At 39.7% G+C, this 16,714-nt stretch overlaps 1 protein-coding gene and 1 pseudogene across 2 annotated transcripts in view; one reads left to right on the forward strand and one right to left on the reverse strand.

Moving 5' to 3' along the window:
- Positions 1-16,714, forward strand: part of MSRB3 (methionine sulfoxide reductase B3) — a 200,525-nt gene that overhangs the window by 136,048 nt on the left and 47,763 nt on the right. The window lies entirely within an intron of this gene.
- Positions 10,464-11,761, reverse strand: LOC116478961 (keratin, type I cytoskeletal 18-like; annotated as a pseudogene).

Consider the following 16,714-nt stretch of genomic DNA (forward strand, 5'->3'; position numbering starts at 1 on the left):
CCATTATTATTGTGTGGGAGTTTAAGTCCCTTTGTAGGTCACTCAGGACTTGCTTTATGAATCTGGGTGCTCATGTGTTGGGTGCGTATATAGTTAGGATAGTTAGCTCTTCTTGTTGAATTGATCCCTTTACCATTATGTAATGGCCTTCTTTGTCTCTTTTGATCTTTGTTGGTTTAAAGTCTATTTTATCAGAGACTAGGATTGCAACCCCTGCCTTTTTTTGTTTTCCATTTGCTTGATAGATCTTCCTCCATCCCTTTATTTTGAGTCTATGTGTGTTTCTGCATGTGAGATGGGTTTCCTGAATACGGCACACTGATGGGTCCTGACTCCTTATCCAGTTTGCCAGTCTGTGTCTTTTAATTGGAGCATTTAGCCCATTTACATTTAACGTTAATATTGTTATGTGTGTATCTGATCCTGTCATTATGACGTTAGTTGGTTATTTTGCTTGTTAGTTGATGCAGTTTCTTCCTATCCTCAATGGTCTTTACAATTTGGCATGTTTTTGCCGTGGCTGGTATGGGTTGTTCCTTTCCATGTTTAGTGCTTCCTTCAGGAGCTCTTTTAGGGCATGCCTGGTGGCGACAAAATCACTCAGCGTTTGCTTGTCTGTAAAATGTTTTATTTCTCCTTCACTTATGAAGCTTAGTTTGGCTGGATATGAAATTCTGGGTTGAAAATTCTTTTCTTTAAGAATGTTGAATATCGGCCCCCACTCTCTTCTGGCTTGTAGAGTTTCTGCCGAGAGATCAGCTGTTAGTCTGATGGGCTTCCCTTTGTGGGTAACCTGACCTTTCTCTCTGGCTGCCCTTAACATTTTTTCCTTCATTTCAACTTTGGTGAATCTGACAATTATGTGTCTTGGAGTTGCTCTTCTCGAGGAGTATCTTTGTGGCATTCTCTGTATTTCCTGAATCTGAATGTTGGCCTGCCTTGCTAGATTGGGGAAGTTCTCCTGGATAATATCTTGCAGAGTGTTTTCCAACTTGGTTCTATTCTCCCTGTCATTTTCAGGTACACCAATCAGACGTAGGTTTGGTCTTTTCACATAGTCCCAAATTTCTTGGAGGCTTTGTTCATTTCTTTTTATTCTTTTTTCTCTAAACTTCCCTTCTCGCTTCATTTCATTCATTTCATCTTCCATCAGCGATACCCTTTCTTCCAGTTGATCGCATCTGCTACTGAGGCTTCTGCAATCTTCGCGTAGTTCTCGAAACTTGGCTTTCAGCTCCTTTAAGCCCTTCTCTCCATTGATTATTCTAGTTATCCATTCTTCGAATTTTTTTTCAAAGTTTTTAACTTCTTTGCTATTGTTTTGAATTTCCTCCCGTAGCTCAGAGTAGTTTGATCGTCTGAAGCCTTCTTCTCTCAACTCGTCAAAGTCATCCTCCATCCAGCTTTGTTCCGTTGCTGGTGAGGAACTGCGTTCCTTTGGAGGAGGAGAGGTGTTCTGCTTTTTAGAGTTTCCAGTTTTTCTGCTCTATTTTTTCCCCATCTTTGTGGTTTTATCTACTTTTGGTCTTTGATGATGGTGATGTACAGATGGGTTTTTGGTGTGGATGTCCTTTCTGTTTGTTAGTTTTCCTTCTACCAGACAGGACCCTCAGCTGCAGGTCTGTTGGAGTTTACTAGAGGTCCACTCCAGACCCTGTTTGGCTGGGTGTCAGCAGTGGTGGCTGCAGAACAGCGGATTTTCGTGAGACCACAAATTCAGCTGTCTGATAGTTCCTCTGGAAGTTTTGTCTCGGAGTACCCGGCCGAGTGAGTTGTCAGTCTGTCCCTGCGGGGGGGGTGCCTCCCAGTTAGGCTGCTCAGGGGTGAGGGACCCACTTTAGGAGGCAGTCTGTCCGTTCTCAGATCTCCAGCTGCGTGCTGGGAGAACCACTACTCTCTTCAAAGCTGTCAGTCAGACAGGGACATTTAAGTCTGCAGAGGTTCCTGCTGACTTTTTGTTTGTCTGTGCCCTGCCTCCAGAGGTGGAGCCTACAGAGGCAGGCAGGCCTCCTTGAGCTGTGGTGGGCTCCACCCAGTTCGAGCTTCCTGGCTGCTTTGTTTACCTAAGCAAGCCTGGGCAATGGCGGGCACCCCTCCCCCAGCCTCGCTGCCACCTTGCAGCTTGATCTCAGACTGCTGTGCTAGCAATCAGCGAGACTCCGTGGGCATAGGACCCTCCGAGCCAGGTGCGGGACACAATCTCCTAGTGTGCCGTTTTCCAGGCCTGTTGGAGAAGTGTAGTATTAGGGTGGGACTGACCCGATTTTCCAGGTGCCGTCTGTTACCCCTTTCTTTGACTAGGAAAGGGAACTCCCTGACCCCTTGCGCTTCCCAAGTGAGGCAATGCCTCGCCCTGCTTCGGCTCGCGCACAGTGCGCTTCACCGACTGTCCTGCACCCACTGTTTGGCACTCCCTAGTGAGATGAAACCGGTACCTCAAACAGAAATGCAGAAATCACCCGTCTTCTGTGTCGCTCAGGCTGGGAGCTGTAGACCGGAGCTGTTCTTATTTGGCCATCTTGGCTCCACCCCCCCCCCCATTTTGTTTAATGTCTTGGGAATGTGTTGAATACTCTTTGTGTAGGTTTTCATTTAGGTATACTTTTCAAATATGTAAATAAAGCTCAGTAAATAGGGGCCCATTTTCATATTCAGTGTATACTTTTACTAAGTTTCTTTTTCCTACTTACATAACAGTGGCAATTATTGAAGTGGGACATACATCAAGTGACTAAACGGGTGTTTCCAGCTCTGAATATGCCATGAAGACCTTAGTTATTTTTTTATTAGTGACATTTTTCTCTTCCAAAAGTTTAGAGGAATGGGAATGTGAGCCTTCCATGGGGAAGTCTTACTTGTGTTGTTACTTTTTGTATGTTTTACATATCTGTCTATTCTGTGGTTGAATAAAATATGTCCTTCCTATGACCACCAGTGCAACTTTTGTACATATGCTACCCATTATACTCAGATCTCCTTTTTAAAACCTCACATGTAGAAGTGAATGTAAAATTTGTACTCTTTTACCTTTGAAAAACTTGCAATAACCACCGTATCTTTATGATCATTAGATTAGCAAACAGTTAAATCGTCATGAAATTCTCTTTATAAGCTGTTTGTAGTTTTCAGGCATTCAATCATTCATGCCTTACAGAAGGCAAAAAAAATTGGTTATTGATGAAATAGAAGTAAGATAGAATCACTGTTGTATTGCTACTCAGTCTATTAATGCAGACGTAAGCTAGATTTACAATATATATACAGTATATTTATATTTAATATATACTAAAATATAATATATGTAATATGACTATAAATTTATATTATATACTTATGATTTTTATATAGATTTATTTAATATATAGATTTATATGTATATAAAAAACATAGGATGTGATTTTTCATTATTTGTTTTTACAGGAACAGAGTGCTAGTGCTTGAAAAGGGAACATAAAAGATCATATAGTACAACACTCTCATTTTACAAATAATAAGCTTAGACAAGCAGCATATAGCTAACTCAAGATCTCATGTGGGAGAACCTATTGAAGAATCCAGGGCTGTGTTCATGAGACCACACTTCCTATGACTATAGTCATGTTTTCACTCAATTTCAAGCCCTTTTTATTTTAACTTTATTTTTAATTTCACAGTTATTTCTTTACATGGTTAAGCCAGTTCAAGATTTTCCTATTCAATAACTTGGCAGATTTCCTTTAAACAAGAGCCATCTTATTAGACACTGAAGCTATTAAAAAAATTAAGGTTGCTTTCAGTGAAAATGTGCAAAAACAACCACCCTAGTACTTGCAGTGTTACATATATTCCCATCTTATGGCCCTAGTAGAAGAATAAGTGGTTACTTTTATTTCTCCTTCACCTATCCCCTTCAGGAGGTATCATGCCACTTGCCCGTTGTGGACTTTCAAATTGTGTGCTGTATTCAAAGGAACTCAAGACCATCATAATTAATTTGGGCTCAATAGTTAAGATTGAAAATGATGTTTTAATAGACTGCATCTTTCTTATTAAACAACATATTAAAAATACAGCTATCTGTATTGTATTTTTGATCATTGTACCCCCTGGATAATACTATTAGGTTGGTGCAAAAGTAGTTGTGGTTTTTGCCATTGAAAGAATGGCAAAAACGCAATTACTTTTGCACCAACCTGGTAATTTTCTTTCCCACTCTTTGAGAGGTGTATGGTTTGGCAGTCTCTATGGTAAGCTGTTCTATTAGTCCATTCTCATACTGCTATAAAGAACTGTTCAAAACTGGGTAATTTATAAAGGAAAGAGGTTTAATTGACTCACAGTTTAGCATGGCTGGGGAGGCCTCAGGAACCCTCAATCACGGCAGAAGGTAAAGGGGAAGCAAGGCACTTTCTTCACAAGGTGGCAGGAAGGAGAAGTACCGAGTGAGGGGGGAAGAGCCCTTTATAAATCCATCAGATCTCTGAGAACTCACTTGCTATCATGAGAACAGCATGGGGGAAACTGCCCCCACAATTCAGTTACCTCCATCTGGTCCCTCCCTTGACATGTGGGGATTATGGTGATTACAATTCAAGATGAGATTTGGATGCAGACACAGAGCCAAACCATATCAGTTGTTCTAAAGAAATCCTACACTCACCTCTTGGTAAGTAGTGCTTGCCCTATGTAAACAGTGTCTCTTCAAATTGCTAAAAGGTCAGAATGTACATAAGGTATTAAGATGAACCCATCTCCTGACTGAGAGAAAAGGCAGGCTTAAGCTACCAGTGTTTAGTGGCATATATCTCTTATGTGAAAAGGCCAAGATATTTGCTTCCATCATCTTTATGTTAACTCCATGAATATCTAGCAGATAGTAGGTGCTTTGTCATAAATACTCTTGAGGTCAGCATCCTTCTTTGCTTGGTTGCCTGACCTCCTATGATAAAAGCAAATGCCTGATTAGTTGTTGCCTGACAGCCCTCAGTAAAGCGTATAACTTGGGATAACTTTTTAGTACTGTTCTTTGGCTCTGAGATGTTCTCGTTCCTGTTTTAGCTTATTCTCTTCTTTTGCTCCATGAACTCTAGTCTTTCTTCATAGGTTAATTTCATCCCACATTCAGTAATCCTAAATAGTTTTTCAGTGCTTTACTATGTGACAATCACTGTTATTGGTGCTTGATGTACATTAGTAAACAAAACAGATAAAAATCTCCGTGCTTGCGGATCTTAAATTCTAGCTGGGGGCAGGAGACAGGCAGACAATTAAAGAAATGCATACTAAATGTCTACATTTTATAACATATTAGGAGGTAACTGCTATTAAAAAAACCCAGCAGAGTAAGGGGGATTGGGAATGCTAGGGAAGACAGGGGTACAGTCACAGTTTCAATAGGTCAGAGTAGGTCTCAGGGAGAAGACATCTAAGCAAAGATATGCAGAAGAAAGGGAAGCTGACAATGTAGATATCCTGGAGGGAAATGGTACAAAGGCCTTACGATAAATGTATACCTGGTTTTTAAGAAGAACAGAGAAGCAGGCCAGTATTGCTGTAGTTGAGGGAGGTGGAGGAGGGTAGCAGGAGGTCAGAGAGAAAATGAAGGTCAGGTCCTGTAGGGCATTTTAGGCCACTGTGAACACATTGGATTTTACTCTGAGTAAAACAGGAAACCACCAGATGGTTTTGAATAGAGGAGTGACATGGTATGACTTCTATCTTTAAAAGCTCACTTTGGCTGTTATGTACAGAGTAGGCTATAGAGAGCCACATGTGAAAGCAGAGAGAATAATTAGAAGGCTGTCACAGTAATACGGCCTGGGGAGAATGGTGGTTCACATCAGATGGTAGCAGCTATAGGAATGAGGTATGGTAGATTTCCAGATACACAGTCATGCATCTCATAATCACATTTCAGTCAATGACTGGACCACATAAAACAATGGTGGTCCCATAAGATTATAATACCATATTTTTGCTTTACTTTTTTTATGTTTAGATATGTTTAGATACACAAATACTTACGATCGTGCTACAATCACCTACCGTATTCAGTACAGCAACATGCTGTGCAGGTTTGTAGCCTAGGAGCAATGGGCGATAGCATGTAGTCGAGGTGTGTAGCAGGTATACTGTCTATGTTTATGTAAATTTACTCTGTGACGTTTATGTAACAACAAAATAGGCTAACAGCACGTTTCTCAGAACACATCCCCATCAGTAAGCAACACGTGACTGTAATTTAAACATGGAGCCAATAGTATTTCCCAATAGGAAATGAGTTGTGTGAGAAAGGAGTCGAGGAAAACCTCAAGGTTTCTGGCCTCAGCAACCAGAAATATGAAGTTGCAGCAATTAAAATGAGGAAGATTTCAGGTAGAATAAGTTCAGGTGGGGCGTGGGGGAGTAGTGAAGGAAATCAGTAATTCAGTTTTGAATATGTTAATTTAGAGGTGCTTATGAGTCATCCGCATGGAAATGTTATATAAATGTTGGAGTTTAGAAGAGAAAATTAGAGATAAAAATTTGAGAGTCATAAGATACACAGGTAATATACAAAACCCTGATAGTGTCTAAGATAACCACTGGGGAATGGCTTTCGTTAGAGATCAGGATCAGAGTCAGCCTGGGGGCATTGCCATATTTAGAAGTTGGGGAAAGAGGAGGAACCAGCAAAGGATACAGGGAGGGAGTAGCTGTGAGATAGGAGGAAATTCAAGAAGACAACAGTATCTTCCAAGCAAAAGTGGTGAGCTCATACTCTTAAGGATGCTTTATAATTTGACCAAACCCCTCTGCTTCCAAGTGAGGTCATTGCAATTTTACTGAATTTCCTGGTTTCTCAAGAGAGGAATTTCTTTCCATGAGCTATGAGAAAGCTGATCTAGAGTCTCTCCAGCCTGTTCTGACAACAGCCTCAGATGACTGTCTGGAGTTTTGAGAGATGTTTGATAGAAGGCCGTAGACTCCTGAAGTTTGTAGCTAGCAACCTACAGGAAGGACAGATTCATATATCCCATAGATAGCACCTGTGTTAGGGTCTGATCAACACTGTTTCAGATATGTAGGTCCTGAGGCACAAGATTGAAATTTCTGCTGGTCTTACAAGATAATGTAGGGAAATTGGAATAAGCATTTGTTGAACTGGTAAAATATAAGGTTGTATACTAAATATGCTTCTACCATTTTGTCAAGGGTGTGGTTCTCTTCTGTTTTCTGATCCAAAAATTAGACTGAAAAAAAGGTAGACTGAATAGTCCCTGGAAGGGTTTACCAGCCCCATTCTAGATCAACTGCCCTGCATGACCTTAAAAGACTGATGGATTTAACCCTCACTTCTGCCCCTGGCAGGCTTATAGTGCCAAGTTGTGGTTTGCAGACTCTAAGACCAACACCTAAGGATTGCATCCCTGGCCACCAGATCAAAGTCCAGAGAGCAATGCCAAGTCAAAATCTGGCACTATTTTTGTGTGTGCTTGGGTAAGGTGGGGTCTCCAGGGAGGTGGACAAAGTTCACTATATATACAAAGTGGGTCAACAGTTACAGAGGATAAGGCATGAAGCAGCCCAGAAGCATCTTACAAATGGTTTGCTTGTTGTCTTAGTCAACTTGGATACATCTTAAAGGAAGCCAATCCTTTGGTACAACTTTGCCTTTGTTTTCTCCCGTTTCTAAATCCACACCTGGGGAAACGTTCCCCGTTAGTTGCTAGCTCCGTATCATTCTTGCCTGTGTACATACATCTCTTCTCCACTGCTCAGAACACAGGAAGACTTACCCTGGTTGTGATTCTATCTCCTCGTTCTAAACAGAGTCCTGGAATTTGAAAAACACCTATCCATTAGGTATTGCAGGACTCTTTGTGACCCCATGTAACAACGTATAGATGTGTTGCTTAATGATGGGAATACGTCTGAAGAAGTCTGTCACTAGGTGATTTTGTCATTGTGTGAACATTGGAGGACGTATACAAACCTAGATGGGTTAGCCTGCTACACACCTGGGCTCTGTGGTATAGCCTATTGCTTTTAGGCTACAAACCTGCACAACATGTTACTGTACTGAACACTGTAGGCAGTTGTAACTGGTAAGTCTTTATGTATCTGAACAGATCTAAACATAGAAAAGGTAATGCATTGCACTAAGACGTTACAATGGCTAAGATGTCACTAGGTGATAGGAATTTTTCAGCTCCATTGTAATATTACGGTACCACCATCATATATGCAGTCCATAGTTGACCTAACTGTTGTTACTTAGCATGTAATTCTTTATGACACTTATGATAGGAACATGTACTGGTGGAGAAACGTGAAGGCCTACAGTTGCCCTTCTATTGCCAACTCGATAGTGTGTCGCCTTGGATTCTCTTTCTATTTTGGCCCTGGTTGGGTTTCAGTACATCTTGGTTTGTATTGGTGAAGTCACATATATGATCCATTTTATCCCCTGCTCAGACAACACAAGCACTACAGACACAATACACCTCTTTCTTTAATAAAATGAAAAGTACTGTAACCTTTTTAATAGATTCTAGTTTACTTTCTGATTCTAGAAGACCCTCTTTACTACTTTCCTTTTTTTTTTGAGACGGAGTCTCACTCTGTCGCCCAGGCTGGAGTGCAGTGGCGGGATCTTGGCTCACTGCAAGCTCCGCCTCCTGAGTTCACGCCATTCTCCTGTCTCAGCCTCTCCGAGTAGCTGGGACTACAGGCGCCCGCCACCACGCCCGGCTAATTTTTTTGTATTTTTAGTAGAGACGGGGTTTCACCATGGTCTCGATCTCCTGACCTTGTGATCTGCCCACCTCGGCCTCCCAAAGTGCTGGGATTACAAGCGTGAGCAACCGCGCCCGGCTACTACTTTCCAAATCAAGACACATTTGTTCAACTATAAGGTCATGGTTTATTTATTTTTATTATGAATTGTAATCAGTATTTTACCTCTGCCTCAGATATTTGTCCTATAATACTTAGTCTAATTGGTGTTTGCCCCTCATTAAGGGAATTAATGACATTAGCAGGTAGGAAAATGAGGAATAGTCCTTGAGAACTCTATCTCTAACCTTTACTGTGTTAATAAGAAGATAATAGATTAAAATAGCTTATTTTCTTTTGTTAATTTCCTTTAACTGACAAGTAAAAATTGTATATAATTATGGCGTACAACATGGTGTTCTGATACAGGTATATGTTGTGGAATGGCTAAATCAAGCTATTTTTAACGTATGCATTACCTCACATACTTATTGTTTTTGGTAAAAATACTTAAAATCTACTCTCTTAGCAATTCTCAAGCATACAATAGGTCGTTATTTACTGTAGTCACCATGATGTACAATAGGTCTCTTGAACTTATTTCTCCTAACTGAAATTTTGTGTCTTTGACTAACATCTCCCCAAACTCCTTCCCCTTACCCTTGGTAACCACCATTCTACTCTGTTTTTATGAGTTGAACTTTATTAGATTCCATATATAAGTTAGATCATGTGGTATTTGTCTTTCTGTGCCTGGCTTGTTTCAATTAACATAACATCCTTCAGGTTCTTCTAAGTTGTTCAAATGACAGGATTTTCTTCTTTATAAAGGATGAATAGCATTTCCTTGTGTGATTATATACCACATTCTCTATCCGTTCATCTACTGATGGACATTTAGGTTGATTCCCACATTTTAGTTATTGTGAATAATGCTGCAATAAACATGGGAGTGCAGATACCTCAACAGACTGATTTCATTTCCCTTGAATACATACTCAGTAGTGGGTTGCTGGATCATATGGTAGATCTGTTTTCAATTTTTTATCATAATGGCTGTGCTAATTTACATTCTCACCAACAGCATACGAAGATTCCCTTTTCTCCACATCTTCACCGGATCTTGGGACAGAGTTTTGCTCTTGTCACCCAGGCTGGAGTGCAATGGCACGATCCTGGCTCACTGCAACCTCTGCCTCCCAGGTTCATGTGATTCTCCTCCCTCAGCCTCCCAGGTAGCTGGGATTACAGGAGCAAGTCACCACACCCAGCTAATTTTTGTATTTTTAATAGAGACAGGGTTTTGGGAAGTTATCTATCAAGTCCTTTGCCCATTTTTAAATTGGGTTATTTGTTTTCTTATTATTGACTTGTTGGAGTTCCTTATGTTATGTTTTGTATATTACACTCTTATCAGATGTGAGGTTTGCAAAGATTTTCTTCTATCCTATAGGTTGTCCCTTTGTTGTTCCCTTTGCTGTGCAGAAACTTTTTAGTTGATATAATGCTATCTATTTTTGCCTTTGTTGCTTGTGTTTTTGCAGTTATATCCAAAAAAATTATTGCCCAGACCAATGTCATGGAGCTTTTCCCTGTTTTGTTCTAGTAGTTTTACAGTTTCAGATCTTATTTTTACATCTTTAATCCATTTTGAGTTGTTTTATTTTTTAACCTCTGAACTTTTTATTGGCCTCCTGCTCCCCAAAGAGTACCCTGCTTCTGCTGGCTTAATGTCTCAGAACTTTGGTGTCATTAGTCTCAGACACCATTTTGCCATCCACTATCTGGCAGGTGGTGGTCTTTTGGATGGTTTGCATGGAGTTACTGCTATCCAAGGCATCACCAAGATTGAAGTCCTTGATGTCTTCTGGCAGGCGGTGATACATGGCAATCTCATCCTCCAGCTTGACCTTGATGTTCAGCAGGGCCTCCTACTCCTGGGCCTGGTGCGGCCCCTCTGCCCAGGTCTGTGTCAGCTCCAACTCCAGGTGCAGCAGGATCCCACTGAGCTGCTCCATCTGCAGGGTGTACCAGGCCTCCACCTCCCTCAGGCTGTTCTCCAAGCTGGCCTTCAGATTTCTCATGGAGTCCAGGTCAATCTCCAGGGACTGGACTGTATGTTAGAGCTCATCTGTTGAGAGCATCACCTCAACAGCTCCAACCTTGGCCAACTGTATTGTGACCACTGTGGTGCTCTCTTTAATCTGCTGAGACCAGTATTTGTCCAGCCCTTCTCAGTTTTTCCGAGCTAGCTTGTCATATTGGGCCCAGATGTCTGCCATGATCTTGGCGAGGTCCTGAGATTTGGGGGCATCTACCTCCACGATCAACCCAGAGCTGACAATCTGGGCTTATAGGCCTTTTACTTCCTCTTCATGGTTCTTCTTCATTAAGAGCAGCTCCTCCTTAAGAGTCTCGATCTCTGTCTTCAGCTGCAGCCGAGTGACATTGGTGTCATCAGTGACCTTGCAGAGCCCATAGATGTCACTCTCCACAGACTGGCCTATGGCCAGCTCTGTGTCATACTTGACTCTAAAGCCATCAGCAGCAAGATGGGCATTGTCAATCTACAGAACAATGTGGACATTGTCCACAGTATTTGTGAAGATCTGAGCCCTCAGGTCCTCGATGGTCTTGAAATAATGGACCCAGTCTCTGACCTGGGGTCCTGTCTTCTCCAGGTGCTCCCAGATTTTACTCTCCACCTTCCAGTTCTTGGTCTCTGGGCTCCTCACTCTGTCCAGGTAGGAGGCCAGGTGGTCTTCAGGCTTTGCATGGTCTCTTTCTCATTCTGGATGCCTCCCATTCCTGCCAGACCCCCAGCCATCCCTCTGGCCAGGCCTCTGGACCCCAAGCAGCCTCAGAAGCTGGTGGAGCAGGACATGGAGATCTGGGAACCAGAGCCCCCAGTGCCTGTATAGATGTTGGTTGTGCTGCTGACTGGCCAGGTGCCATAGCTGGGCACCTGGATGGAGCCCAGGGATGGGTAGTTGGTGGGCAAGGTGGAGCGAGTGGTGAAGCTCATGTTGTCTGGGGAAGAGAGCAGGAAGAGAGGACTCAGGCTTTGCCGATAACCTTGAGTTTTGTATGGTGGGAGATGAGGCTCTAATTTTATTCTTCTGAATGTGGATATCTAGTTTTCTCAGCACAATTGAAGAGAATATCCTTTCCTCATTGTGTGCTCTTGGCATCTTTTTCAAAAATAAGTTGAGCATAAACTTGGACTCTATTTTATTCCATTGGTCTATGTGTGTGTTTTTATGCCAGTACCATGCTGTTTTGTTTACTATGGCTTTGTAGCAGATTTTAAAATCTGGTAATGTGATGCCTTCAGCCTTTTTTTTTTCCTTATGATTAGTCTGGCTATATGGGAGTCACTTGTGGTTTCATGCAAATTTTAAGATTTTTTTCTATTTCTGTTTAATATGTCACTGGAATTGTTAAAAAATCTTTATTTTTTTTAAATTTTTAATTATAAAAAACTTATTTTAAGTTTGGGGGTACACATGAAGGTTTATTACATAGATAAACTCATGTCACAGGGGCTTGCTGTACAGAGTATTTTGTCACCCAGGTACTAAGCCTATTGCCCAATAGTGATTTTTCCTGATCCTTTCCCTCCTCCTGCCCTGCTCCCTCAAGTAGGCCATAGTGTCTGTTGTTTCTCTCTTTGTGTTCTTGTGTTCTCATCATTTAGTTCCCACTTACAAGTGAGAATGTGCAGTATTTGGTTTTCTGTTCTTGTGTGCTAAGGATAATGGCCTCCAGCTCCATCCATGTTTCTGCATATGACATGATCTTGTTTTTTATGGCTTCATAGTATTCCATGGAATATATGTGCCACATTTTCTTTATCCAATCTACCATTGATGGGCATTTAGGCTGATTCAGTGTCTTTGCTATTGTAAATAGTGCTGCAGTGAACATTAGCGTACATGTGTCTTTATGGTAGAATGATTTATATTCCTTTGGTATATCAGTAGTGAAACAGCTGGGTGTAATGGTAGTTCCACTTTTAGCTCTTTAAGGCATTGCCACACTGCTTTCCACAATGGTTAAACTCTTTTACACTCTCACCAACAGTGTATAAGCATTCCTTTTTTTCTGCAACCTTGCCAGCATGTTATATTTTAACTTTTAAATGATGTCCTTTCTGACTCATGTGAGGTGGTATCTCATTGTGGTTTTGATTTGTATTTCTCTAATGATTAGCACTATTGACCTTTTCTTCATGCTTGTTGACCACACACATGTCTTCTTTTGAAAAGTGTCTGTTCATATCCTTTGCCCACTTTTTAATGTGGTTGTTTGTTTTTTTCTTGTACATTTGTTTAAGATTCTTACAGGTGCTGGCTATTGGGCCTTTGTCAGATGCATAGTTTGCAAATATTTTCTCCCACTCTGTAGGTTATCTGTTTACTCTGTTGATAGTTTCTTTTGCTATGCAGAAGCTCTTAAGTTTAATTAGAACTCATTTGTCAGTTTTTGCTTTTGTCGTGATTGCATTTGGCATCTTCATCATGAAATTTTTGGCAGTTTCTATGTCCAGAATGGTATTGCCTAGGTTGTCTTGCAGGGTTTTTATACTTTTGAGTTTTACACTTAATTTTGTATCCAGCCAAACTAAGCTTCTTCAGTGAAGGAGAAATAAGATATTTTTCAGAGAAGCAAATGCTGAGGGAGTTTTTTACCTCCAGACCTGCCTTATAAGAGATCTTGAAAGGAGCACTAAATATGGAAAGGAAAGACCATTACTAGCTGATGCAAAAACACATTTAAGTACATAGACTAGTGACACTACAGGGCAACCACACAAACAAGTTGGCATAATAAGCAGTTAACAACACAATGACAGGATCAAATCCACACATGTCAACACTAACCTTGAATGTAAGCAGGCTAAATTTCCCATTTAAAAGTCACAGAATGGCAAGCTGGATAAAGAAACAAGACCCAATGGTATGCTTTCTTCAAGAGACCCATCTCACATGCAATGACATGCATAGGCTCAAAATAAAGGGATGGAGGAAAATCTACCAAGCAAATGGAAATCAGAAAAAAGCAGGGGTTGCAACCCTATTTTTAGACAAAACAAACTTTAAACCAACAAAGATCAAAAAAGACAAAGAAGGGCATTACATAATGGCAAAGGGCTCAATTCAGTAAGAAGACCCAACTATTCCAAATATATATGCACCTAACCCAGGAGCACCTAGATTCATAAAGCAAGTCCTTAGAGACCTACAAAGAGACTTAGACTCCCACACAATAGTAGGGTAAGACTTCAGCACTTCATTGCCAGTATTAGACAGATAATCGAGGTAGAAAATTAACAAAGATATTTAGGACCTGAAAATGTTTAATTTTTAATTTTTGTGAGTACATAGTATATATTTTTATATATATGGAGTATATGGGATATTTTGATATAGGGATAAAATGTGTGATAATCACATCAGGGTAAATGGGATATCCATCACCTCATGCATTTATCCTTTGTGTTATAAACAATCCAATTGTACCCTTTTAGGTATTTTTAAATGTATAGTTAAATTATTATTGAAATTTTGATGGTGATTGCATTAAATCTGTAGATGGCTGTGGGTAGTATGAATATTTGAACAATATTAATTATTTTAATCCATGAGCATAGGATATCTTTCTGTTTATTTGTTTCTTCTTCAATTTTTTAAATCAATGTTTTATAGTTTTCAGGGTACAGATCTTTCACCTCCATCGTCAAATTTATTTCTAAGTATTTTATTTTATTTGTTATTGTAAATGGGATAGTTTTCTTGCTTTCTATTTTGAGTGGTTCATTATTAGTGTATAGAAATGTAACTGAGTTTTGTATGTTGATTTTGTATCCACCCACTTTACTGAATTTATTAGTTCTAACAGGTTTTTGGTGGCATCTTTAGGGTTTTCTTTTTTTTTTTTTTTTTTGAGACAGAGTCTCACTCTTGTTGCCCAGGCTGGAGTGCAATGGTGCAATCTTGGCTCACTGCAACCTCCACCACCTGGGTTCAAGCGATTCTCTTGCCTCGGCTTCCTGAGTAGCTGGGATTACAGGCGCGTGCCACCATGCCTGACTAATTTTGTATTTTTAGTAGAGATGGGGTTTCACCATGTTGACCAGGCTTGTCTCAAACTCCTGACCTCAGGTGATCCACCTGCCTCGGCCTCCCAAAGTGCTGGGATTACAGGCATGAGCCACAGTGCCTGGTGGGTTTTCTATATATAGGATTATTTCATCTGCAGACGGGGACAGTTTAACTTCTGCCTTTCCAATTTGGGTGTATTTTATTTTTCGTCTTTTAGCCTAATTGCTCTGACTGGGACTTTTAGTACAATATTGAACAGAAGTGGTGAGAGTAGGCACCCTTGTCTTGTTTCAGATCTTAGAACTTTTCACTTTTGAGTTTGATTTTAGCTGTAAGCTTGTCATATATGGCCTTTATTGTGTTGAGGCACATTCCTACTATACCTAATTTGTTGAGGGCTTTTATCATGAAAGGATGTTGAATTTTGTTCAATGCCTTTTCTACTTCTATTGAGATGATCATATGGTTCTTGTCCTTCATTCCGTTAATGTGGTATATCAGATTATTGTTTTGGTTACGTTGAACCATCCTTGCACCTCAAAATCTCACTTGGTCATGATGAATCATTCTTTTAATGTGTTGTTGAATTTAGTTTTCTAATATTTTGTTTAGAATTTTTATATCTATATTCATCAGGGATATTGGCCTATAGTTTCTTTTCTTGTAATGTCTTGTCTGGCTTTGGTATCAGAGTAATGCTGGCCTCATAAATATGTTTAAAAGTATTCCCATCTCTTCAATTTTTTGGAAGAGTTTGAGAAGGATTGGTATTAGTACTTCTTTAAAAGTTTGGTAGAATTCAGTAGTGAAGCAATTAGATCCTGGGATTTTATTTGATGGGAGACATTTTATTACTTATTCAATGTCCTTCCTTGTTATTTGTCTCTTCACATTTTCTTTTACCTCATGATTGAGTCTTAGTATGATGTATGTGTCTAGGAATTTATTCGTTTCTTCTAGGTCATCCAATTTTTTGGCATATAACTTCATAGTAGACTCATGATCATTTGTATTTGTGTGGTATTTGTGTAATACCTCCTTTTTCATTTTGGATTTTGTTGTCTTTTTTTTTTTTCCTAATCTACCTAAGGGTTTGTTGATCTTGTTTTACCTTCTTAAAAAACCAACTTGGTTTCATTGAACTTTTCTTTTTTTGTCTAGTCTCTATTTCTGCTATGATTTTTATTATTTTCTTCTTCCTGCTAACTTTTTGCCTAGTTTGTTCTTTTTCTAGTTCCTTGAGATGTAACGTTAGGCTGTTTATTTGAGATCTTTCTTCTTTTTTGATGGAGGCAGTTATTGCTAAGAACTTTCCTCTTAGAACTGATTTTGCTGCATCTGATAAGTGTCAGGATGTTGTGTTTCTATTTTTGTGTATTTCGAGATATTTTTAGATTTTCCTTTTAATTTCTTCTTTGACCTTTTGGTTGTTTAAGAGCATGCTGTTTAACTTCTTCACATGTGTGAATTTTCTGAAGTTCCTCCTATTATTGATTTTTGGTTTCATATTATAGTGGTTGGAAAAGATGCCTGATACAGTTTTCTTAAATTTGTTAAGTTGTGTTTTGTAGCCTAACATATGATCTGTCCTGGAGAATGTTCCACTTGTGCTTGAAGAGTATATGTATTCTGCTGCTGTTGGATAGAATGTTTTGTACACGTCTGTTAGGTCTGTTTGGTATAAAGTGTAGCTCAAGTCCAGTGTTTCCTTATTGACTTTCTGTCTGGATGATCTGTCCACTATTGAAAGTGAAAATATTGAAACTCTTTGTTATTATTCTATTATAGTCTATCTTTCTCTTCATTTGTGTCAATATTTGCTTTATATATATATATATATATATATATATATATATATATATATATATATTTAG

The sequence above is a fragment of the Hylobates moloch genome, unplaced genomic scaffold (assembly GCF_009828535.3).
Source record: "Hylobates moloch isolate HMO894 unplaced genomic scaffold, HMol_V3 SCAFFOLD_12, whole genome shotgun sequence".
Classification (NCBI taxonomy): domain Eukaryota; kingdom Metazoa; phylum Chordata; class Mammalia; order Primates; family Hylobatidae; genus Hylobates; species Hylobates moloch.